The 26,683-nt window shown below is 34.5% G+C and overlaps 1 protein-coding gene and 1 long non-coding RNA gene across 3 annotated transcripts in view; both read right to left on the bottom strand.

Moving 5' to 3' along the window:
* Immp2l (inner mitochondrial membrane peptidase subunit 2) overlaps positions 1-26,683 on the bottom strand; it is an 859,776-nt gene that overhangs the window by 656,912 nt on the left and 176,181 nt on the right. The gene's annotated exons all lie outside the window — the stretch shown is intronic.
* On the bottom strand, positions 72-25,143 carry LOC125346872. Its single transcript, XR_007210054.1, has 4 exons — positions 24,320-25,143; positions 16,971-16,975; positions 155-164; positions 72-82 (listed from the first exon to the last, which is right to left on the bottom strand). It is a non-coding gene; the product is annotated as an uncharacterized LOC125346872 (long non-coding RNA).

Raw genomic sequence — 26,683 nt, 5'->3', positions numbered from 1 at the left:
GGGGAAGTAAATTTTAAAAGAGTTCTTTAAAAAAAACTGCAAAAGAAAATTTTAGTCCTTAATCTAAAACCTGGATTTATAACTGTGCTTCGAATCTCTAAAGTCAGAAACCCTTTAACATAGGCATCTAAATGTGGTTCCAGCTTAAGAACACTCTTAATAGACTTACTTTTCAAAGTCCAAAATGAAAAGAAAACTAAAAATTATCACTTTATTCAGTTATAAGGGGTATACACTTACAGAATTATTAGTATTAAGATGTTAAATGAGCCTCATTTTTTGGTAGGTCCTAAGGGCTTGACCTCAGGGCCTGGGCACTGTCCCTGAGCATTCTGCTCAAGGCTAGCACTCTAGCACTTGAGGCACACCTCCACTTCCAGTTTTCTGCTGGTTATTTGGAGGTAAGAGTCTCCTGGGCTTTCCTGCTGCTGTTGGTTTCAAACCATGATTTTTCATATCAGCCTCCTGAATAGCAAGGATTACAAGCATGAGCCACCAGTGTCTGGCCAGTGAGCCTACTATAAAGATCTACAAAACACTAACACCTTATTGTCATATTTTTATGACTAGGTAGGAAGCATGAAGTACACTAAGCTATAACATAATTCCTTAAATCTAAATTACTTTAGCTTTAAGACCTATGCATAATGTGAGCTACCATACTCACAGTGATCCAAGTACTTATTTTCATTTTTTAACTTCTATAATTTTTGTATTCAATTTTTTATTAAATTTAATTTTATTGACAAGGGGATGTACAGATGGGTTATAGTTACACATGTAAGGTAGTGAATACATTTCTACTCTAACTTGTTACTCACTCCCTCATTTTATTCCCACTTTCCTTCCCCTCCCCGCCACAATTTATGCAGTTAATTTCCAATGTATTGTCTTGTGAGTATCACTGTTGCATTGGTTGGCCTTTGTCCTTTGTCTCATCATTTGGATAAACTTCTATAATTTCTGTAGGTGGAAATGATGTCGAAGAGATATCTCTCTATACATTAAAGATAATACTTTCCAATGTAGCCCTGGCTGCATAATTAACCTACAAATGGCTGCTAGTACTTTACAATTGATTTCCACTAAATGATTATGAAATAAGAGGCCATCATCAAAACTCCTTTATGCTTAATCTATGGGAGTAGTATAGGACAAATAATATATTTCCAGTATTCGCTGAGGTTGATTTTACTTCATGAATGCTTAAAGAATTTTATTTCACATAATGAACACATCCTGAAACTGAATTTAACACAGGCAAAACCTCAGCATATCATTATAACTAACAATGCAGACAGAACCTGAGTAATTTTCCCTTGGAAATCAATGAAGAAAAAGGAAATAAAATAAATAAAATTCTGATATATTGCTAGATTTGAAATAAATGATAAGGAATATATAAACTAAAAGTTTAAGTTAGTGCAGAAACTGAATAACAATTAGAATATAGTGACATTAAACTGGCATTTGAAAATCAGTGTGAGTTCACACCTGTAACCCCAGCACTTGGATGGCTGAAGCAGTAGGGTAATGAAATATTCGGGCAGGCTAGCCACATAAAAAAACCTTGTCTCAAAATACCAAAAACTCAAAGCAAAATTATGATATTACCATATTGAACTAATACATAAATACATTCACGGTGTTGGGAAAACTACAAAAGGACTGACAAACAAAAGTAGAAGGGAGAAATCAACAAAGAGAGTAGAATTAGTAAATATATTTTAAAATTTCGTTCTTTGAAACACAAGATAGGGGACAAAAATAAGTAAATAGTACTAACAATTATCTATCCACTTATTGATAAAATGTAGGTTTTCTTATTGTTCTTGTTTTGTTTTGCAGGTCCTAGGGTTTGAACCCTTGGCATGGGTGCTTTCCTTGAGCCCTTTTGCTCAAGACTAACACTCCACCACTGGAGCCACAGCGCCACTTCTGGCTTTTTATGTGATTAATTGGAGATAATAATCTCACAGACTTTCCTTCCTGCACTGACTTTGAAAGGTGATCCTCAGATATCAGTCTCTTGAGTAGCTAGGATTACAGGTGTAAACCACTATGCCTAGCTTGTAGTTTTATTTTGATGCCCCTCAGTAGAAGAATGGATCAGGAACATGTGGTACATATACACCATGGAATTTTATGCCTCTATCAGAAAGAATGGCATTGCCCCATTTGTAAGGAAATGGCAGGACTTGAAAAAAGTTATACTAAGTGAAGTGATCCAGACCCAAAGAAACATGGACTCTATGGTCTCCCTCATAGGGAATAATTAGTACAGGTTTAGACAAGTCACAGCAGAGGATCACAGGAGCCCAATAGCTATACCCTTATGAACACATAAGGTAATGCTAAGTGAAATGAACTCCATGTTATGGAAACCATTGTTATATCACAGTTGTAACTACTTTCAACGAGCCATATGTAACTGTAGCCTCTATTATTGATGATCTTCTTGTATCCCCTTCCTGTGGTTGTACCTACACTATCTCTGTATCTTATCTGAGTATATTGGAAACCGGGTATACTGGTATTAGAACTAGGAAATTGGAAGGGAATAACAAAATCGAGAGACACAGGGTAAAAAAAGACAAACAACTATAAACGCAATACTTGCAAAACTGTTTGGTGTAAATGAACTGAACAACTCATGGGGGAGGGGGAAAGCGAAAGAGGGAGGGGGAGGGAGGAATGAGGGACAAGGTAACAAACAGTACAAGAAATGTATCTAATGCCTAATGTATGAAACTGTAACCTCTCTGTAATTCAGTTTAATAATAAAAAATATATAAAAAAGAGAAATGAAAGATAAATAAAACTATACACGACAAATAATATAAAATACTTATGAATATTGAGAATCTACTGGAACAACTGCTCAACATTTAGTTGTTCACAATCTTTTTTTTTAATCAAATATGACTAGGATAAGTCTGTCACATCCATAAAAACACTAAGTGAAATTAATATGCAAACTATTGTGCCCACATGGGATGACATTTTATTAATTTCAATTCAGTGACATAATTGTGCTTTCTAAATTTATAAGTTTTGCAAATGTTATACTGTACATAATGCAATAATTAATAAATATTATTTTAGTAGCAAAAATCTCAACAAAGGTTATTCAACAGGGAACAAAGTCTGAAATTTTAGTCATAAAATAATTTGAATTCAGATGTATATTGCTTGAGCTAATTTTTACAGCTTCTAAACAACGTTGTTCAGGCCAGCTGGCAGTGCCTCCTGCCTGCCACCAGGGAGGATGAAAAAAAAATGGCTCACAGTTAAGAGGTTGGAATAGGCAGAAAAGTTTGTAAGCGCCTTCTCAACCAATAGCTAGGCAAAATGAGACATATTTGTTATTCTAACTATACGGGAGGCTGACACGAAAGGATTGCAAATACAGGCTAGGCCAGCCCAGAAGAAAAACCTAAAAAGTTGCATCTCTACAGAACTTCTGTGTGTGTGTGTGTGGCACATGTCTGTGATCTGACCTGTGAAAAGAAGCCTGAAATAAGGACTAATGTGAAAAGGACTTTTATATACTATATAACCACTCACACATATATATATACATTTACATATATCTATATGTATATATACACATGTATATATATGAATTATAAAGTAATATATAACATATACAAAAAGATTATAAAATAGCAAAAGCAAAACTTACTTGACATTGAGCTACTTAGGAATTAAGACATCTTCACACTGAGGTTAAAGAGAATTGGCCCAAAAACACGTTGTTGTTGTTGTTGTTATTCAGAAGAACATATTTTACAGGTAAGTTAAAAGCAAGAAAATAAACTTATTCTGTTTTGGTACGTTCAACATCACCATTCAATAATCTACCTTACCTAAACTAAATGCAGACACAGGCTATCATCCCTATTTTAGGTAAGAAATGCAAGATAAACACATGCATTACGTAACATGAAAAATTCTTAACTTTCCAGAGTTGTATGTTTCAAAAAGCCCCTCCCTCATTGTTAGAGTGGGGTTAAATTGAATACATGTTCATCTGTTTAGAAGATAAATATATTAAATGTTTAGTATAAGAAAATAAACATAGGAATAATCTTAATGAAGCCTAATAAGCATTTCAGCTTTTTATCATTAAGCTGGAAAATATAAAAGATAACTGCAATGGACATTTCATGACCTCCCAAACATAATTGAACTAAAGAAAGCACAATAATCCAATCTTACTCAGATAGCTTATATGATTTTTAAAGAGAGTACCAGTACAATAGATCTCTCAAAGTGCTCTCCATATAAGCTCAAAAAAGTTATTTTGAAAATTGTCAATACAGCTGGGGTTCTTTTCAAGTGAACTACAGATTACAATGGAATATTGAAGATGCTTCATAATTGATGTAATTCGGAAAACGTAATTTAAACAATATTACTGCAATTATGACTGTTACAATGAAATACATGGAAGCTAGAAACAAACAGGAGCTCACAAAATGCTAATCTGAAATGCATTTTGTGCTCCTTCTTGCTTTGCATTGGTATAACATTATTTGGGGGAGAACACATTTTAAAAAAGCATCACAATATCTGAATAATATAAGAGAAATAGTGATTCAAAAAAGTGAGGCTTTCCAATTTATAAGCCTCAAGAAGCTCAAATTACATTAAGTTACATAAATGAGAGGTGTGCTCTGTCTTGAGAAGGTAACAGCTGGATATAGTGCAGCATCAATGTGCATGTCCATGGGTGGGATGTTCATAATGCTGAAGGGCAAGAGAGAGATGTATTATCTTGGGAAGTGATGTGGATAATTGCTTGTCATTAAACAGCAGAGTAATTGCTGAAGCAAGTTCCCTTGTAACTATTCCACATGAAACTACAACATGCCCTTGGTCTTATTAAACATACATAGTTGTCCCATATAATCTTAGCAAAAAGACAGCATTAATGATGTTTCACACGTAAATGAAGACCATGTATCCATTATTCATTTCAAGAAAACATACCAGAACTCAACATTAATAAAAAAAAAAAGAGACAAAAATCTATTGATTTTTGCATTAGCAAGACCTTGGTTAAGACTTCAGAATCTACTTTTTTTTCTAACCGGCTCAAGGTGTCTGATGAAGTCTACAATGATTTCAAATATCTTCTCATCTTTTGTAAAGCTTTCATGTACAATCAGATATATCCGTAATAATTTCATAATAATCAAAAGTATGAAACATTTATTATACTGCTACAGGCTATTGGGTGATATAAAATACCACTGATGAGTGCCAAAGCACTGGAAAATGTATGAATTTAAGAGTCTGTAAGTATGCCAAGGAAGAAAAAAAAAAGAGACACAAAGGGAGAAAGAGGAAGGGAAAACTGAGGAGTTTATGGAAAAGAAGAAATAAAATTCATGTCCTCAATGTAGCTACAATACAGAAAAATACAAAATGTCAGCCTACATGTAAATATACAAATAAATACTACATTTTACTTTATATGCATATCCCTGCCACAGCCTTCATGGAGCCAAAAGCAGGTTAGGAAAAATTACACTGAATGGAGAAACTAAAAGCATAGAGAGGGGAACCTAAACTAAATCCATTTGTAGAATAAGAAGTGAGACCCTACATGTGAAAAACTGAAGTCAGCAAGGACACAGGAATGAGAAAATAAGCAACAGAGAAAGAACTTGGACAGGCCCACAGAATGTGGAGAGACAACATTTAATGGAGTGTCACTCTGGAGGAAAACAAAGAGTTAAATAAGAAGTTTCTTAAGAAACTATACACATTATAGGAGTAAGAAAAAAGAGGGAATAAATAGAATGTGAACAGAAAAGAAAATTTATATGACAGACTTATGCTTGTTTAAAAGCCATACTACTCAGTAATGAAACACCACTGTTCACACTGACAAAAAAGGGTAGTCATGAACTAAGAATGTAAAAATATCCCAACTCATAGGAAAGAAAAAAAAGCAGCAATATAGCTGGTAACAGTGCCTCACACTTGTAATCCTACCTCAGGAGGCTGAAATCTGAGGATCACAGTCCATAGCCAGCCAGAGTAACAATGTCTACAAGACTCATTCTAGGCTGAGAATAGGGATGTGGCTTAAGTGACAGAGCTCTAGCCTTGAGCACAAAAGCTCTGGATCAGTAGATCAACACCAAAAAAAAAAAAAAGAAAGAAAAAGAAAAAGAAAAAAGAATAACATAAAATGAAACTTGAAAAATGAGAACCCAATGAATTCAGTTCCAAACTTCTACACTCTGACTAAAAACAATATCAAGACAAACAAAACATTCAAAATTGAAGTAAATATCCATAAACTCTTCAGTTTGGTAGGCAAGCAACACTTTGAAACAGAATTAAAAACTAAGAAAAGAACTGGAGGGCTAGAAATTTTTAAAAGAAAGAAATTAAGCAAAGATCAACTGAAGTAACAAAATAATGATAGAAAAACATAATCCCATGAGAAGCAGGAACTGAATTATGTTACTCAAATGTTAATAGTTTTGAAAGAAAATACAATAATGAATGTAAAAAAATAGAATGTCACACATGGAAATAAAATAGAAGAAAACTAAAAGAATCAGAAAAGAGTGGTTGAAATGGAAGACATACAAAAGAAGATCCAAGTTATATATACACTTCTTGAAAAAATAGAGTAACAATAATAATTTGTCATCCTCATTGAATAAACTATTCAAAAACAATATGCCCATATCTACATAGTAAGAGGAGACACTAGTACCAGGGGAAAATCATCTCAGACAATTAACTCAGAGAACTAATTTAGCAGCACTAGTAGACAGCAAATTAGAGGAAAATCTATTAGAGTCTATAGGGAAAACAATCACATTATGTATGAACGCAATAGGGCTCTCTCTGGGCTTGACTTGCCTAACATAATTTTTTCCAAGTCTTTCCATTTCCTTACCAATGTACAATATAATTCTTTCTAATAGATGAAAATTCCATTGTGTATACATACCACATTTTCTTGACCCATTAGTTCACTTAGGGGCATCTGGGCTGATTCCATACCTTGAGTATGGTAAATAGTTCTGCAATAAACATTGTTGTGCTGGTAGCTTTAGTGTATTCTGGTAAATGCTGGGTCACAGGGTAGAAAAACAATCTACAGAATGGAAGAAGACTTTTGCCAGCTGCACATCAGACAATGGCCTGATAACTATAATATACAAAGAACTTAAAAACTTAAACCCTCAAAAAAACCCAACTCAATTAATAAAGAGATTGAGCTTAAAAGAGTCTCTGAAGAAGTCAAAATGGGCAATAGACACATGAAAAAATGCTCAACATCTCTGGCCATAAAGGAAATGCAAACCAAAACTCTGAAATCCCATCTTACCCCAGTTATAAGGACCATTATCATGAAACCAAACGATAATAGATGCTGGAGAGGATGTAGCCAAAGGGATACCTAAGGGAATATAAACTTGTTCAACCACTCTGGAAAGCAGTAGTATGGAGGTTCCTCAAAAAGTGAAAATATGGGCTGGGGATATGGCCTAGTGGCAAGAGTGCCTGCCTCATATACATGAGGCCCTGGGTTCGATTCCCCAGCACCACATATACAGAAAATGGCCAGAAGTGGCGCTGTGGCTCAAGTGGCAGAGTGCTAGCCTTGAGCAAAAAGAAGCCAGGGACAGTGCTCAGGCCCTGAGTCCAAGGCCCTGGACTGGCCAAAAAAAAAAAAAAAAAAAAGTGAAAATATATCTTTAAAAATTCTAACAGTGAAATTTCCAAACTGTGTTGGTTACTGTGGGACATTCACAGATAACATTCCTGAATTTCAACATTTCTAATAAGTATTTTTCATATCCATGCTTATTTTTTGTCATGACTGTCATTATTTTTTATAAGAATCTAAGACTAAAGTTCAGCCATCCACGCTGATCTTTGTTTTAGTGTAACTAAAGTAAATCATATCAGGGTTAAGTGGGGAGTAGATATTCTGAGTAATCAGTTGTTTTAATAAAAAAAATTGAAGGACAAATTATGAGTCACATAAATTTAACACATACACAACAGTAAAATTTGATGAGGAATAACATATTTTCTTTAGTAAGTCAGAATTAGTTGCAGGAACTTACAGCATACATGAAGTAAAGAAAGTCGCTTATCATTCACTCAGGCACTGTAGTTTCTGATTCTGGTTATAAGTTTAGTAATATAATGCTAATACAATTTCACCAAGTTCTGTGAAATACTGTGAGTTTTGATATATGGACAAAGAAATTCTGCTTGGAAATGCTTTTCATTTATTAATAAGAGAGAAATAGCAATAGGACTGATTCCACATTCTGGTTCCTTTGTCACAAAATTGTGTATGCTTATATGCATGCACACATGTACACTCATGCACATGTTTCAGGAAAATTTGGGGTTGGTAACAAGGTTTCCCAATGATAAATTCAATCAATATGACTATTTGCCTTGAACCTCCAGAATATTATCCCAGAAATCAACGACTACCTTTTTTCTTGATCCCAGTTCACTAGAGGTGAGTTTCTCTGGATTTTATTTGTATAAATGATTCTTCCTTCAAACTAAATTACCATAAAAACACTTACCACAAAGGAAATTGCTAACAAAATCATTATCTACCTCAGTACAAGCTAATGTTATTACTTTCAGGAAACAGAAGCAACTGAATTATATAATAGAAATATTAGTTTAAAAGGTCACTGGATGTCAGAATGTATTGTTTTATAGCAGTCTTCTGAGACACTGTTCATCAGAAATTATAGTGCTTGGAACACTGAGTTCAATGCCATGATCCAGCAGATCTCTTTTCTTCCCAGGTCATTTAGCACCAGTCATGCAGCTCTGGAAGAGGATACTTATTCTCACTCTGAAATGTATCCTTTCTCTTACAAGGAAGAAAAATTAAAGAGGGTCAACTAATTGTGTCTTTGCTAACATATATAAACCTTCTCTTTATTATGCATCTACTTCCCTACATTAATATACAGAAATAGATCCAGATATTGGTTCTAGAAAGGAACCACCATAGTGTTACAACCTCATTTTAGAAAGATAAACTGCTCTCAACTAGACAGAAGCTACTCAGTATAACTGAACATGAAACAAAGATGTGAAAAACTGTGATATTCTCATACTTTTACCTCATTTAAATATATCAGCTAAACTTAATTTTGGATCAACGCTTGCATGGTAAAAGAATTTTGGTGAAAATTGAATCATTTAGTTTTCAATATTCCAAGGCTGTGTGAGTGAAATATCATGCAAACACCATATGAACATATAGAGACCTGAATACAACAACATAGCAAAAGAACTAGAATGGAATTATAAAGCCATTTTTTATGGCTATTCAGTCCTAGAAAGTGAACTCAGGACATACCTAACAGTTCCTAACCTTCTTTTACTCAAGGCTAGTGCTCTACCATTTGAGCCATAGCTCCAATTCCTTTTTTTTTTTTTTAATTTAGTGAAAATAGAAAGTCTCAAAGACTTCCTACCAAGGCTGACTTCAATCTACAATCCTCAGATCTCAGCCTCCTGAGTACCTAAGATTACAGGCATGAGTCACTAGCATCTGGCTAGGCAATTATATCTATCACAGTAATATCAATTCTATGTAGATCACATATACAACCATTCTACATACATAACACTGTACATTGGCACAGTTCACAATCTGAAACACATTAAATGTAAACAAGAAGGAGGAGTAATTGGGAAAATAAAGAAACATTACTGGTTGTCAAATGAACTAAAATCTGAAAGTTTTCTTTTCCTGAATTCAATATTAATTTTTTCAGTATACATAGGGCAAAAAAATTACCATTGAGCAAATATATTCCTGGAACGTTTGAATCTTTTGTTCTGTTACATATCTCTTTGTACTCAAGATGAGAGCTGAGAGATAATATACTTAGCCATTGAACTTTTTTCCTATCAAAGGGAAAATCTGAGATAAAAAGAAAAGAATCGAAGACATTATTCTAGTTGGTTTTAAAAAAACAAAGTAATTATATCCTAGTTTGAATTCTTAGGAATTAAAACTGCCTGTCTCAGTCAACATGATCATTATTTCTTCAATGATGAACCTGGTTTTCATATTTTACAATATAGACTATAATAGGACTACTTTGGGAAACTTTTTTAATGTACCCCCTAGAAGAAAATATGCATGGATTTTTCCATAATTCCATTACTAGATACAATTTAAAATAAATTCATATATGTACAGGAAAGGGGAAGTGTCATCTGCAGTAGTCCAAAGCTGGAGAAAACCCAAATGTCTATCAGCAACAGAATGGAAATATAAACTGTGGAATCGTTTTGCATAGGAATACTACATAGCAATTACACTGAACATCTGCTACACACAGTGAGAATAAACCAACCTACAAAACAGTGACTGAAAGAAGCCAGACACAAAAGAGTGCTGACTGTATAATTCAATTTATACACAATTCAAAAACATGCAGGACTAATCTATGGAGACAATGATCATCTGGGTAATGTAAATGACAGGAATAGAATATGAGAAGGTGATGTTCGTTTTTATTGATTTGGAGGACTTGGGAAAATCTCACCAAGCTGTACTACTAAAACATACACGTTTCTGTTCACATGCCATACTTCAATTTAAAATGTTCACTGAAAACATGAAATATTTGTTATAATTTTCTGAGATTACTTCTTAAGTAATGGATTCAGTATACCTAGATTCTAAGGAGAAACCTCTTAATGTGTTCATCTGGACATAGCTATTGAGCTATTTTAATCTTCTTCTAGGACTATCCTAGATAATGATAATTGAAATGAACTGCAAGTTATGGAAACAAGTGGTTTATTATTGTTATTTTCAAGGTACCATGTGAAATTATGCCCTTCTCTTTTGTCTTTCTGTCTGGTGGTTTAACCCCTGATGTACTGTAACTGATTTTAATACCCTGGATATTGTATATATGTGTATTGGAACTAGGGAAAGGAAAGGGAATACCAAAATTGAGAGACAAAGGATAAAAAGGCAAACCAATGCAACAGCAATACTTACAAAACTATATGGTACAAACCAACTATACACCTAATGGGAGGGGAGAAAAATGGGAGGAGGGAGGGTGGGAGAAATGAGGGAAGAAGTAGTAACAAGTTGGATAAGAAATGTACTCACTGCCTTACATATGAAACTGTAACCCCTCTATACATCAGTTTGACAATAAAGAAATGGAAAAAAGATTTAAAAAATAAAGAGAAATCTACTGCTTACTAGTTTTGTGATCTTTAACAAAATTAACATCTAAGTGGCAAGTCTGGCCAGAAATAAGTTGCACAGAAGCCTAAACATTTTTGTGAGCACATTTAGTGATCAAGTCTCTAGTCTGAGCCACAGTACCATACAAAAAGGTATTAAATCACTTGTATTCAAGTAACAATATTTATTTTGCTCCTACTATATACAGGACATTGTTCTAAGCACCTGTTCCTCATAGTAAGAAAAATAGAAAATATACAACAAACAACATAGTTGAATGAATGATGTAAAATTCAGTGTTAGAAAGATGGACACACATATTTGCACTCACAAATAGACACACACACACATACACACACACAAACACCAAATGAAATTTTCAATCCAGTTTGAATACAGAGGGGAATACAAACACACATAAATACAGAGGGGAAACTAGCTTGAAACAACTATTTCATTATGCTTAGAAGTAAAACTATTCCCAGAGTTACTATTGCTCATAAATCTTCACAAATAAGCTTTGATAACATAAGAAATATTTAAACATATCCTGAATCCACAGAGAACAGAGCTAGAAGCAAAAAGGTGGGGTTTTTTTCCAAAGGAAAAGATTAATATATAGCATTTAAGAAAGCGCTTTTAAAAAAACCAAAACATTTTTAAGTGTTAAAGAGAGATTTGATAATGGATTGTGGAATAGACATAAATTTTGTATTGAGAAGGAATTTAGATTCATCTTGTAACACCTTGCTCTCTTAAGGCATAAATTAGGACCCAGAAGAATTTCGTGAAAATACTGCCAAGGACATTCCCATAAGGACCCAGGGGACTTCTCATTAGGATCCACCTCTTAAAGGTGTCACCACATGTCATATAACCACATAAGGGACCAAGCTTCCAACATAAGAAACTTTTAGGGACAAATTGTGTTCAAACCATAATACTGGACATACACTTAAATTTCAAAATTCATAGTGACCTTAGAAAATATTATTTGACTTTTTCAACTTCATTATATTTTTTGGAAAAGAGAAGAACTTCTTCTTTGTATGGTACAACCGTTCACTTAACTGATCAAACTAGAAAATTGGCTGGCTATGATCTGTTTCCTCTCTCTCCTTCAACCATTACAGCACAACCAAATGTACACTCAAAAAGTCTTAATAACAACAGTACAAGAAATGTATCCAATGCCTAACGTATGAAACTGTAACCTCTATGTACATCAGTTTTATAATAAAAACTTAAAAAAGTCTTAATAAAACCAAAAAGTCTACATATGTGCCTCCCAAGATATATTTCAATCCTTTTCATCTTTTCTTCTGTCTCCATAGTAATTCACTTTCTCTCCTAGGTTTCTTAAGTATATAATTTCTATTCTTGCCCCTTGTACACTTTATTTTAACCATAGAGGAATCTGATGATAGACTCCATTATACTGTCACTCTATATAAAAATCTCTTTCTACTAGGACTATCCTAGATGTATACTAATTATTCCCAACGAGGCAAACCAAAGAGTCTGTTTCTTTGGGTCTGGCTCACTTCACTTAGTATGATTTTTTCCAAGTCCTCCATTTTCTTACTAATGGGTCAATGTCATTCTTTCTGATAGAGGCATATAATTTCATTGTGTATTTGTACCACATTTTCTTGACCCACTCATCTACTGAGAGGCATCTGGGTTGGTTCCATATTTTACTGATGACAAATTGTGCTGTGATGGACACAGTTTGCTGGTGGTTTTAGTGTGGTTTTGCTTGTAATCTTTTGGGTAGATACCTAAAAATGGGGCTGCCAGCACATCTAGAATAGTCTTAGCAGAAGATCACAATAGCTATGTCCATATGAACACATAAGATGATGCTAAGCGAAATGAACTCCAAGTTATGGAAACAAGTGATTTATCACTGTTGTTATTTTCAACATACCATGTGAAATTATGTCCTTTTTCTTTTGTCTTTCTTTCTGGTAGTTTAACCCCTGATGTTACTGTAACTGACTTTGGTACCCTGGATATTGTATATATGTGTATTGGAACTAGGGAATGGAAAGAGAATACCAAAATCAAGAGGCAAAGGATAAAAAGACAAACCAGTGCAACAGTAATACTTACAAAACTATATGGTGTAAACCAACTGTACAACTCATGGGGGAGAGGGAACTGGATAGAGGGGGAGGCAGGGGAAAAATGAGGGAGGAGGTAATAAGTTGGATAAGAAATGTACTCACTGCCTTACATATGAAACTGTAAACCCTCTATACATCACTTTGACAATAAAGACATTAAAAAAAAATCTCTCTGTATGTCTTCCTACTTCCCTCCTAATGATCAAGCCCCACCATACCAATCTCTCCAAACCTACCTCCTTCAGCTATGGCCTAGTGAAGCACCAGTCATACTGATGTCCTTCCAGGTTTTGAAACATGCTGAGTTGTTTGTTTTTTTTTTAATATTGTTCAGCGCTTTCACAGATGCTGTTCACTTTCCCTAGCAGAGTGCACTCTTTGTAAGGCTGCTTCTTTTGCTTCCTTCCATTTCACTAAAATAGTTCTTAAGAGAGACTTCTGTGAGCACTGTATTTAAATTGAAACCTCAGCCTTCCTTCTTGCTACTCTCATCACTGATTTCTTTTTCTCCCTGATCTTTAACATATTCTCAATGTGCAAAGCAATCAAGGTAACAGGAAAGAAGCAAAAGGAATGTGTGCAAAACCATGTACATGGTTCTGGTGTGACGTTTCTTATTTTCTTAAATCCCAACCTCAATACAGACACATATTAGTAGAGCTAAGGGGGGGGGGGGGGCGGGGTAGGATGCCCTCTATTCAGAAGATAGTTTATCTATTAGTTACCATAATGTAAGATAGATATAAACAAGTTTATAAGAGTAGATGGCTATTGAATTAGAATACCAAATAGGAACATGGAGAAAGAAAAAATAAAATACTTGGTAAGGGTACAAAGTTATGAAAGAGAAGTGTCAACTAAAGGCACCAGAAAGATAACGCCCAAATATGGCTCTGGAGGAGAAAACAGAAAAAAACATTTGTACCCCCAAAACCCAGGAATTTAACTCAGGGCTATAAAAGAAATAAAATTGATGATAGAGATAGTAGTAAGTACAAACTGACAATTTCACATTCAGTTTCTATGGTACGTTGCTGAACAGAAATATTAAGCATGGAAATTGTCACCCTCTCATAGGATCACATGATTCATATGGAACCATTTTAAGATTCAATCAATTTCCTTACAATTCCTACGAAAGGCACATATTGCTAAATATGTAATATTCCTAATTTATGGCTAGGTAAAAATGCCAAGTAGATGGACTTTTCCAGCAAGCTATTTTGGTTTTGCTTCATTAGAAAGCTCAAAGCACTCAGGTTCTTTTTATGTGGTCACCTAGGGCACAATTTGCTACCTACCACTCTGCAATAAGCAGCTGTTTGCAATAATCCCCGTGTTGCAGACAGCATTAGACTCTCTCCTGGGGTTTACAGGATGTTGATTCCTAAAGGCCAGATTTTACACTTTGGGGAAATATAAAAGACAGCAAGCAACTACAGAGGGAGGGAAAAAAGGTATGATATTTGATTATTTGAAGACTGCAATATATTACAGGAATCAGTTACCACAGAAACTGTGATCTGTAAATGGCCCAGGTGGAATATGCTAGAAAATAACATGTTGTGCAGAAATTGAGTTAAACATCAGAGGAGGGGCATCAGAGAGTTTAACTGGTTTAACTTTGGACAGTGGTGAAGAGATATAATTCTCTATTCAAAGCACTAACACCCCATCAAATAAATGTGGCCAGAGACATCACCAGAATGATCACAATATTAGACAGGTTACTTTAGGGCAGCCCTGTTAAATAATTTTTTATACTGATTGAAAATTTGTACTTACCATCTTATGTACTCTAAAACCAACAGAACAAATATAATTGATTTTCTGGATTCCTACAAAGACTTGGAAACTACTATTACTTACCCTCATGCCTGTTTTATTTTGTCTTGAGAAATGCATACTAGAAGGTTATGCTGTTTGTGACAAGATCAGGAATTGGACTCATGTCCACTCCAAGGCCTTGCCTTAACCTCTTTGTCTTAGACAATTTTAGGGGGGACCCAGGAAGAGGGGATAAGGAAAAGAGAGGCTACTAAACAGCTGTTAGGCCTAAATTCTGTTGTTTAATATATGAACTGATCTATGTATCCGAGTTTTATATGGGATTGATATACAACATAGATTTCTCTTCAAGTCACTAAAAAAAATAGGAAAAAGTATGAACTTACCTTAGACTTGTGAAGCCAATGAATTTTTAAGTGATAGAATTGCACTTATTCTAAGGCAATTTTTGGAAAAGAATCCTCTAAAAGTAAATATGAATAAGCATAAAGCCACACTGGAGACTGAGAATGGTAGTGTAAATCTTATAACAGGGAAGTGAGTCATGAAAGGAATCTGGCTAGATTAGGAATATGGTTATGGAACCGAATATGGATTCAGGAAAGATTTAAAATGCAGACCTGGTGCTACATGGAAATGATTTAGATTTGTAAGTTCAAGTATGGCAGTGGTTTGGGGCATGGTTCTTGTCATAGGGCAGAATTTGAATTCCACTTTCATCACTTTATTTAAAAATGTGTGAATGAAGCTAGGATTTAGTTTCTGTAATAGGCAGTTTCTAAATATTGTATATGTGTTCAGCAGAATTAGGGAACAGAAGGGAAACATCAAAATGGTGAGACAAAGGACAAAGGACAAACCAAGGCAACAGTGATACTTATAATACAATATGTTGAAAACTAACTGTACAACTGGGGGTAGGGACTGGAGAGTAGGCAAAGTGAGAGAAAAATGAGGGAGGAGGTAACAAGTTTCAAAAGAAATAAACTCACTACCTTATGTATGTAACTGTAAACCCCTCTGAACATCACTTTGACAATAAAATAAAATTTAAAAAAAAAAAAGAATCCTAACTTCTGCCCCAGAAACTTCAGAGCAGACCTACCTACAGAGCAGAGAATTCAGGACTGCCTCTGGTCTGGGGCCCAAGTTAATCAGAAAAGGACCTGGAGCAGGACAAGCCTCAAGTAGGACCCTTTTTAAGGAGGCAGGAAAAAGGTAAAGATAGATACAAGTGAGTCTGTCATAGGAAACTGAGCCATCTTCTCTCCAATATTTTCTCATTAACTTATAGCCAACTGCAAGAGAGCAGTCGGGGGAGGTTGAAGAGCAAGAAGTAGGACAGTGAAAATTAAGAGTAACATTTGGGGAAACTGGGAGAGTGACAGAAAAACAAAAGATCTTCCTACACAAAGCTTTTACTCAGCATTCAAGGCCCCATTCAGTTCTCCAGTTTTGTGTGTCAGAAGCTAAATAAAATTTTCTAATGGCTAGTGGATGGAGGAAGGATGAACAAATAAAAAAAATCTAATGGACAACAGCTCAAATGAATCTGCTTACCAATTAAAGTCACTTTGAAATCACTTTTAGGACCCAGGCCTAAACTCCAGAATTTCAACATGTCTGGTCCAGCCACTTGCCCCTGTCTTCCATATAGAGACATGGTGAAGGGGAACAGCTGGTCATTAAATACCTGACAGGCAGTCCAATCCTTTCTGTATTCCAAGGTGGCCTTAAAGTGACTGCAAGACAGAATGGCTTAAGGCAAAGGACATATATACAAACTGGAAGAGGATAGGATGCCTAACTTATCCTGTTCTTAGTTGTTTACTCAAGCAAAAAAGTAAGTGTTCCTCTCAAAAACAACTACCAGGCCTCTGTTACAATCGCTTCCATAGGTGTGTGTATATGTACATACATGTGATCGTATATATGTGTGCTCCCCAATAGCATTATTAGTATCTTTTAACAAACTAGATTTGTGAGAATGGCACTCAGGAAACATTTTGTTACAAATGGTAATTCCCTATCTGTTCTTACAGAAAATGAGCCTCTGTCATTTAGTTGACTATAGCATACAAAGATTTCTATATCAGAAACCAAAGAAAGCTTATTGTTCTTTCTTATGGTACATATCATAAACTCCTAAGGAATTTTCCAGCATGCACTTAAACTAGCAAAGAAATATTTTCTTCATCAAAAATCCTTTCAAGTATGTATTTCCTTCCCAAGTAGTCTGAAATTTTGCACTGGTTAATTCTTAATAAGCTTAGGCTTCTATGCTGAACACTTTCTATTTCCAGATACAGTTTTCCTGAAATTTTAGTTATTTGCAAAAGATTGACATATGAGCTAAGACTAGATTACCAAAACAAAAAGCCTCACAGAGTTAGTTACAGAAAAAATTTAATAACATGAAAACATAAGATTAGTACTTCAATACTATTTTTTCTAAAAATTTGGAGAAACAAAAAGATAAGCAAGATTTATTCCTAATATTAAAAACAATAAAAATAATAACATAAAAATAATATGACAAATCAGAAAAATGCTAAGTATTGGGTTAGCAACTGAAAGGAATAAAATATTATTTCCATCCTCCAGGAATTTTCCAGATAAGTCAGATGATATGTAAGTGAAAGAAAAAAAAAAACTAGTTTGAAGAGTTTTGAACAAGAAATCAACAAATATAGCTACTTAACATATATCAGGTGCCCGCGTCTTTACATTTCAAATGTTAAATGTCAGTTCTTCACTCTAGAGTTTAATAATACAATTAAGTACTCCTTGGTTTTTATAAAGCTCTAACAGACTTTTCTAATCAGGTGTTAAAACATCAATAAATGATTATCTGCAAGGATTTGGAAAAAAAATGAGAATGAGAAAGGTAGTCCTGATCTTACACAATTATTCTTCATAAATAATCACAGCTACAGCAGAAGATTTTTATCAGAAGTGTCACACTGATTATAAAGAGAATTCTGTACTTGCAAAACTGTTTGGTGTAAGTGAACTGAACACCTCAGGGGGGGAAGGGAAAGGGGGAGGAGGGAGGGGAGTATGAGGGACAAGGTAACAAACAGTACAAGAAATGTATCCAATGCCTAACATATGAAACTGTAACCTCTCTGTACATCAGTTTGATAATAAAAATTTGAAGAAAAAAAAAGAGAATTCTGTCCAGCCTCATTACATTGACTACTTCACTCGATTTTCATGAGTTTGTCTTACATGAAAATAAACTCTAATTACTTTTCTAAAAGTCACCCAAAACATTGAACTAACAATGGTATAAAGCCTTAAATTTATTAGCCTTTGGATCTGTTGTTTGTTTGGGTTTTTGTTGGGGGGGGGGTGGTATGTTTGTTGTTTGTTTGTGCCTGTACTAGGGCTTGATCTCAAAGGCTCAGCATTGTCCATAGCTTTTTGGCTCAAATCTAGTGCTCTACCACTTGAGCTCCACTTCTAACTTTTTGGCAGTTAATGGGAAATAAGTGTCTCATGAATTTCTCTGCCTGGGCTGGCTTCAAAGGTGGCTCCTCAGATCTCAGCATCCTGAGTCTAGGATTACAAGAGTGAGCCACCAGTGCCCAGCTTGGATCTGCTCTTAATTGTGTCCACTCTACACTAATTTCTCAGAGTTTCCATTTACTTAGACCAGAGCAATAAGCACTGTAATTGTTAAAGATTATAATAAATGTGAAAATTGGACTATACAGATTCTGTCACTACATTCAATATTATTAGGTTAGATTGTCAACTATTACCGTGTAATAAATAAAAGGTAAAACCAGAATTGATGAAGAAATCATAATCTTAAATTTCCCAATAAAAGGCTGATATTGACTTTGATATAAAACTAAAAGTGTAATACATTTTCCTCAATTCATTACTACATACATACTGGGAAATGGTATCTTTTTTAAAAAAAAATTCATTATCAAACTGATGTACAGAGAGGTTACAGTTTCATATGTTAGGCACTGGATACATTTCTTTTTTTTCAAATTTTTATTATCAAGGTGATGTACAGAGAAGTTACAGTTTCATATGTTAGGCACTGGATACATTTCTTGTACTGTTTGTTACCTCCTCCCTCATTCCCCCTCCCCCCTCCCTCTTTCCCTTCACCCCCCCCCATGAACTGTTCAGTTCATTTATATCAAACAGTTTTGAAAGTATTGCTTTTGTAGTTGTTTTTCTTTTTTTTTACCCTGTGTCTCTCGATTTTGGTATTCCTTTTCAATTTCCTAGTTCTAATACGAGTATACATGGTTTCCAATATACTCAGATAAGATACAGAGATAGTGTAGGTACAACCACAGGAAGGGGATACAAGAAGATCAATAATAGAAGCTACAGTTACACATAGCACGTTGAAAGTAGTTACCACAGGGATATAACTATTGTTTCCATACATGGAGTTCATTTCACTTAGCATTATTTTATGTGTTCATAAGGGTATAGCTATTGGGCTCTTGTGATCTTCTGCTGTGACTTGCCTAAACCTGTGCTAATTATCCCCTATAAGGGAGACCACAGAGTCCATGTTCCTTTGGGTCTGGCTCAACTGGATCAGGAAAATGTGGTACATATACACAATGGAATTTTATGCCTCTATCAGAAAGAATGGCATTGCCCCATTTGTAAGGAAATGAAAGGACTTGGAAAATGGTATCTTGTATTCTCCAACCCATTATATCAATCTGAATGAGGCTGGCATGATGTTGCTTTTTTCCCAAGTACTGCACTGGAGATACCTCCCAATTCAAAAAGATAATCAGAAATAAGTGCAATTCATCGCCAACATCATTTTATCACTAAGCTGTACTTTCAGCCCTGATAAACTTAGTCCTTATTGACACATGCAAATTTCAAGTGAAAACCACAAAAAAGTTAAATGTGACTACAAATACAGAGAATAACAAAAAAGGGGGCAAACTTTTAATATTGCATTATTATGTTGAACTACCAGTGACGCATTCAAAATGAATAAATACAGGCATACTGTCCATCTCAGTTAAACACATGTTGTACCACACATAAGAATATGTATCCCTTTAGATACATTTACCACTGTATTTCAAGATAGCTGCCACATATTGTGAAAATGTTTCCTGTATGATTTATTAATATAAAACAAAATCTGATTAGGCTACAACTTCTCAGCAAATGATGCTTGTTTACCTAACAATGGTTTTATTTCAATAGAATGGCACTTGCAAGAAATATTTTTTCTGTATTTTTTATTTTGTATCAACCTATTTCCCATTAAAACAATAAATATACCCACAGAAGCAGGACGTATGAGTAAAAGGTTTATGCACAACCATATTAGGAATTGTGGCATACACACCTGAGGCATTACAAAGCCTCCCACAACAGTAATGCCTGGCAAGATATTATAAAACTTTTTTAATAATTTTTATTGTCAAACTGATGTACAGAGAGGTTACAGTTTCATACATTAGGCATTGGATACATTTCTTGTACTGTTTGTTACCTCCTCCCTCATCCCCTTTCCCTTCCCCCCCACCATGAGTTGTTCAGTTCGTTTACACCAAACAGTTTTGCAAGTATTGCTTTTGTAGTTGTTTGTCTTTTTTACCCTGTGTCTCACGATTTTGGTATTCCTTTTCAGTTTCCTAGTTCAAATACCAGTATACACAGTTTCTGTTTTTAAAAATCGTGTATTCACACAGAATGAAAGTGAGAAAGACCTAGAAGTGTATGTTAGCAGAGAAAATGCAAAATATATAAAAGAATTCAGAATATTTGGTAGAGGGAAATATAACACTTGATGAATGACTAGTTCAAAATTGCCAGGGGAAGACAGACTTCTATGTCTATAACAGGATACATGTGTAAGGTTGTTCATTTTATTTCAAAAAAGAAAACCTTACAAACTTTGAAAAAAGACTAAGGAGAAAAGAAAATTATATTATATCCATACAGATGGCCCTTAGCACACCTAGAATCAAACTAAAACTTACCGATTAACCTAGGTACCTCTGCATATGTCTATATGTCTATGTCTATAACAGGATACATGTGTAAAGTTGTTCATTTTATTTCAAAAAAGAAAACCTTACAAACTTTGAAAAAAGACTAAGGAGAAAAGAAAATTACATTATATCCATACAGATGGTCCTTAGCACACCTAGAATGAAACTAAAACTTACCAATTAACCTAGGTACCTTTGCATAGGCACAGCATATAATGGACATGAATATATATTATCTCTAATCTTCATGAGTTCTTACAAGTTAAACATTACTTTTATAAATTAAAATGTAAAACTCAGAAAATCTTAAAAACATAGTCAGTATCACTCAGCAAATAGTAGGACTCTAATCTCTACATTTAACTTCTATTCTTCAATCCAGGTGTTAGTCCAACTATTTAGAGGAAGGAACTCCTGACATTTAAAAAATATATATTGAGGCTGGGCTCTGGTGACTCATGCTACTAGCTACTCAGGAGGCTGGGATCTGAGAATCAAGGTTTAAAGCCAGCCCAGGCAGGAAAATCCATGAGACCCTTATCTCCAATTACCCACTAGAAAACCAGAAGTGATAGTGTGGCTTGAAGTGGTAGAATGCTAAGCAAAAAACCTCAAGAGACAGTGCTCAGGCCGTGAGTTCAAGCCCTATGACAGAAACATATAAATATATACATATGTGTGTACATATATATGTACATGTATATATGTATATATACATACATGTATACATGTATATATGCATATACATGTACATATATATTGAATATACCCATACACATATGTATATATACATATATAATTTTATATGAGAAGCTAAATGGGAAAGTTTAAGAATTAATTCATTTAGAAGTAACAATAATCTCACTCTTTTATAAATAACATTTCTGCATAAAATAAGTATGTTTACCCTAAAACTGGTTAAAAAAAAGGTAGTTTACATTATCACAGATCTCTCTAGCTTAATAGAAAGGAGAATATTTTGTATCTGCTTTTAAATTTACTGTAATGTTTCAGAAAAACAGAAAATGAGAAAAAAATATTAAAAATTTTAGTATAATTTTCCCTCAAAACTGGTGTTCTCCTAAAATAATCTGGTGATATCCTAAAATACTCTCAGGATTCTCTCATCCACATACTGAGAATTACATTTCTAAAGAACATTATTGATACTGTGTGTACATTATTTCACAAAATATACATTCACAAAGTTTGTGTTTTACAAAGGAACTTATCACTCACTTCTTCAGCTTCTGTTCTACCTCATATCAGTAAACATAATCATTCATAGATAAACATATCACTTTTGGGTTTCTTCACTAATTTCTAAAGAGACTCCAGTTTATCTTAAGAAATGTACAAGATTTTATCAAAGTAAACAAAAGGCATTCTTAAAAATGAAGAGATATCAGTCAGGTGACAAAAATGATATACTTGTCAGGTGCCTGTGGCTTACACACATAACCCTAGCCACTCAGAAGACTGAGATCTGATAACAAAGGTTCAGAGTTAGCCCAGGCAGACAAATCGTCAAATTCTTATACCCAAATAACTAAAATAAAGCTGGAAGTGGAAGTATGGCTCAAATGGTAGATTTCCAGCCTCAAATAAAAAAGCAAAGCAAGAGCATGAGGCCTTCATTTCAAGCTATATTACTGTCAAAAATAATAAAAATCTATACCTTATAGTGAACCAAACATTTCAGCAGAGTAAACAAAACTACATAGGTACTGGGACAAAATATTAGAGGATAAGGAAAAGTAGAAAAAATCAGAAAGAGGCTCGGTTAAAGAAACATTGATGCTGTTGGCATCAATGAAAACATTTTGTGAATTTCTAGTGAATGTGTTATATTATCAAAACAAGATAATTCCCTTTAGTTTTCAATTTTGAAATTTTTATTCAGAGCATGCATGCCTCTGTGGTTTAGGTCCTCAGCATCAAAACAACAAAATATTTCCCCTTAAAAACAGAAAAACAGGGCTGTAAGCATGGAACCAAGTATATAACCATTAGTAAATATTCTAGGTTTGCCACTATGAAGCACTGAGTTCAAACGCTCCCCCAATCAAGCCCATCCCAAAATGGGAACAAAAAAAAATTTAAGGGAGAAATAGAATATAAAACCTTCCTATGATGTGATAAGATATAAAAAAAATATTGTTCATGTCAGTCACTTGACTTTTCACCTATATACCAACACAATCCATATCCTACTTTACTTCTGCAAAATGATATAAATGTACTCAAAAGCTTTTCTCCTTTTCCTTTTCTTTTCTTTTCTTTTCTTCTTTTTCTTTCTTTTTTTTTTTTTTGTGCTGGTACTGGGGCTTGAACTCAAAATCTGGATGCTGTCTTTGAGCTCTTGAGCTCAAGGCTAGAGCTCTACCACTTAAGCCACAGATTGAATTCCAGCATTTTTCTTTTTTCTTTTTTTCCAGTGGTTAATTGGAGTCTCACAGACTTTCTGCCCAGAATGGCTTTGAACAGGAATCCTCAAAGCTCCTACTAAGTAGCAAGGACTACAGGAATAAGCAATTGGTGTCTAGCTTCAAAGCCATTTTTTAAATTAAGGAGAACATACATGCATATAATGTGATCTCTTTTTATTTTACTTTGTACTTCAAATATTAGTGCTTTAGCTTGGCTAACGGTACTGTCTAAGTTATTCTTCTACCAATAAGCTTTTATTTGCAAGTATGTCAAAACAGAAAGTCTGTTACAAAAATCCTATGATTGTTAAAATATTTTGTCTCATTATATAAAGATTATCTGAAAAACAAATTCCAAAGGATACTAATTAAGCTACAGGAAATCCCAAAGTGGCATAATTCAGAAAATTAGTTATATAAATACAGACACCATACATACAAAACATATACAAATCTATTACAATTCATTATAAAACTGTGTTGGATGACATGTAATCAGCTAAAAAATGAATTAGCAAACTCAAGATTCCCTTTGAAAGTAGTAAATTCAATGCACTCAACATGGCCAACATGATATCAACATGATATCCAGTGCCTGAATGTATGCTTCTTAACAAAAGAATTTCCACATTAGCAATGTTATTTAAGAGAAAATCAGTTAATTTTATAGATTAACTAAACTAAAACTCTTTACGAAAATATAAAGAAGAGAGGAAATTAGACATTTCAATAGATTATCTCTTGGGAAGATCAGAAAGGCATCCACATATATGGCAGAAGAGGATTAGCAACTGGAACATCTTCACAACTGCCATGGATTAATCACTAACCACTTCGAGAAAATGTAGACTGACCCACTGCAGTGTTTAAAGATCTTTTGATTAAATTTGTACATCTCTGTCTTTCTATTGTAACTGTCAATCTATAATACAGATTTAAAAACCATCTTTTAAAGTATGATAGACCAATAATCCCTTGTAGGCAGCAAGTTTAGATGCTAGTTAAACAATGAATTTTTTCCCCAACAATAACAATTTTCTTTAATTTACTAAACCTCAACACACAGCATGAAACATAATTTCCTTGTAAGCAACTATAAAGTAGAATTAACTGTACTCAAATGACTATGAAATTAAGTCAGCCATATCAGATTAAGATGACCATAAATGCAGTTTAAAAACATGCTAATTTACATAGCCCCCAAACCATGTTTAATTGCCACATTAAAAATCTTAAATGCATTCCATTCAGATGCTGGTCTGTCCTTTTACAACTTGGAATACTGTCAAGTGAATTAACTTGTTTTGCCTAACTGTTGCATTTGTTTCATTTATACTGCAGAAGCATTTAAGAGCTCTACCTATTATGCTGAAATATTTTATTAACAACTTCCTATAATTAAATCCATCAACTGGTTTTTATGAGGTAAACAATATATATAAATATATATATTCTTTTAATATTAAGCAACATGAGTCATCATTAAGAATTGATTGATCCATGGAGCGAGGGTGGGAGAAAAATGAAGAAGGGGGTAACAAGTTAGACAAGAAATGCACTCACGGGCTGGGGATATGGCCTAGTGGCAAGAGAGCTTGCCTTGTATACATGAGGCCCTGGGTTCGATTCCCCAGCACCACATATACAGAAAACGGCCAGAAGTGGCGCTGTGGCTCAAGTGGCAGAGTGCTAGCCTTGAGCAAAAGGAAGCCAGGGACAGTGCTCAGGCCCTGAGTCCAAGGCCCAGGGCTGGCCCAAAAAACAAAAGAAAAAGAAATGCACTCACTACCTTGCATAGGTAACTGTAACTTCTCTGTACATCACATTGACAATAAAATTTTAAAAATAAAACATAAAAGAATTGAGATAAATTTACCCACATATATAAATGCTGTTGTCCATTAATTTTACTATGGTTCCTTATACTATGTGGAACATAATCACCTTCCCATGGACAAAAACTCAGAAAACCAAGAGCACTTGCCAATAGTAGCCAGTAGCAACTAATTTGGGTTTACTATTATCACTGTTACTCCATGCCCACTCCACCCCACCACCCATACACACTGGTCTCTGAAAGTACAAAGACTCTTTGGATACCCTAACTCCGATCTGGAAACTCAACTCCCACCAAGGTGCATCATTCCTGCACTGGCTACAGCATATATAACCATTTTGCTATGCCCTCAGGTACCTGACTATCTACAAACTATTTGTAGACTCCCAGGATGTTTGAATTTGGACTACTCTACTATTTATTTACTCAGATGCATTATCTTACTTCTCTCTATGCCCTACTCCCCCCAAAGATTAGGATACCACCAGGAGGTAAGGATAAATTACCCAGATATATTGGCAACTCCAAGAGTTAATGAAAAGTTTTTTTTTCTTAGTATACTATATGGAATCTTCAAGAAGCAGCAATGCACAGGATAGAAGGTAGTCGATTCTGATCTGCCCATGGGGGAAATAAAACACAAAGAATAAAAATGTTTTTTGATTCCTCCATAACACAGGTATCTTTGGTTACCATAATGGCCCTCTAAAATGCACACTAGGCAGCAAAGCAAGAATGATCTAGACTGACCTACTTCAATATGTATATATACTGGAGTAATGAAAGGCTCAGCTAACCAAAGTCACTAAATTACCTGCACCCTCAGGAGAACCATTCACAGGTTCAGGTTTACTTTTCACACTTAAACTGAAATCTTCCAGTGACTTCAGAAAATGACAAATAGCATAAGGTCTAGCTGTGGGTTTTATGTTCTAACAGCAAGTAAGGGTAGCATCTGAAATTTGTCATAAAAGTCTCTTTGGAGTGATGAAAACTGATAGGATTGAAATCAGAAATCAAGAAAGTAACAGTAAGAGATGTTGTGATCCTTACACAGAGAGAACAGATACAGCACTGTATAATATTTCATTTTAGTTCTTTTATGCTGAATGTGCTGATTATTCCCTCAAGTTTGTTTCTTCAGTAGCATTTCTTAATGCACACTGGCCTAATAACTTGAGAAAAATAAGGTAGAAAGCTAAAGATTATTTCCTAGATTCCCTGGCAATTGAGACTTGGCTTGTCCCATA

Source organism: Perognathus longimembris, chromosome 2 (assembly GCF_023159225.1).
Source record: "Perognathus longimembris pacificus isolate PPM17 chromosome 2, ASM2315922v1, whole genome shotgun sequence".
NCBI lineage: Eukaryota > Metazoa > Chordata > Mammalia > Rodentia > Heteromyidae > Perognathus > Perognathus longimembris.
Note: the sequence above shows the minus strand (reverse complement) of the source record. Positions and strands in the feature narration are given on the sequence as shown.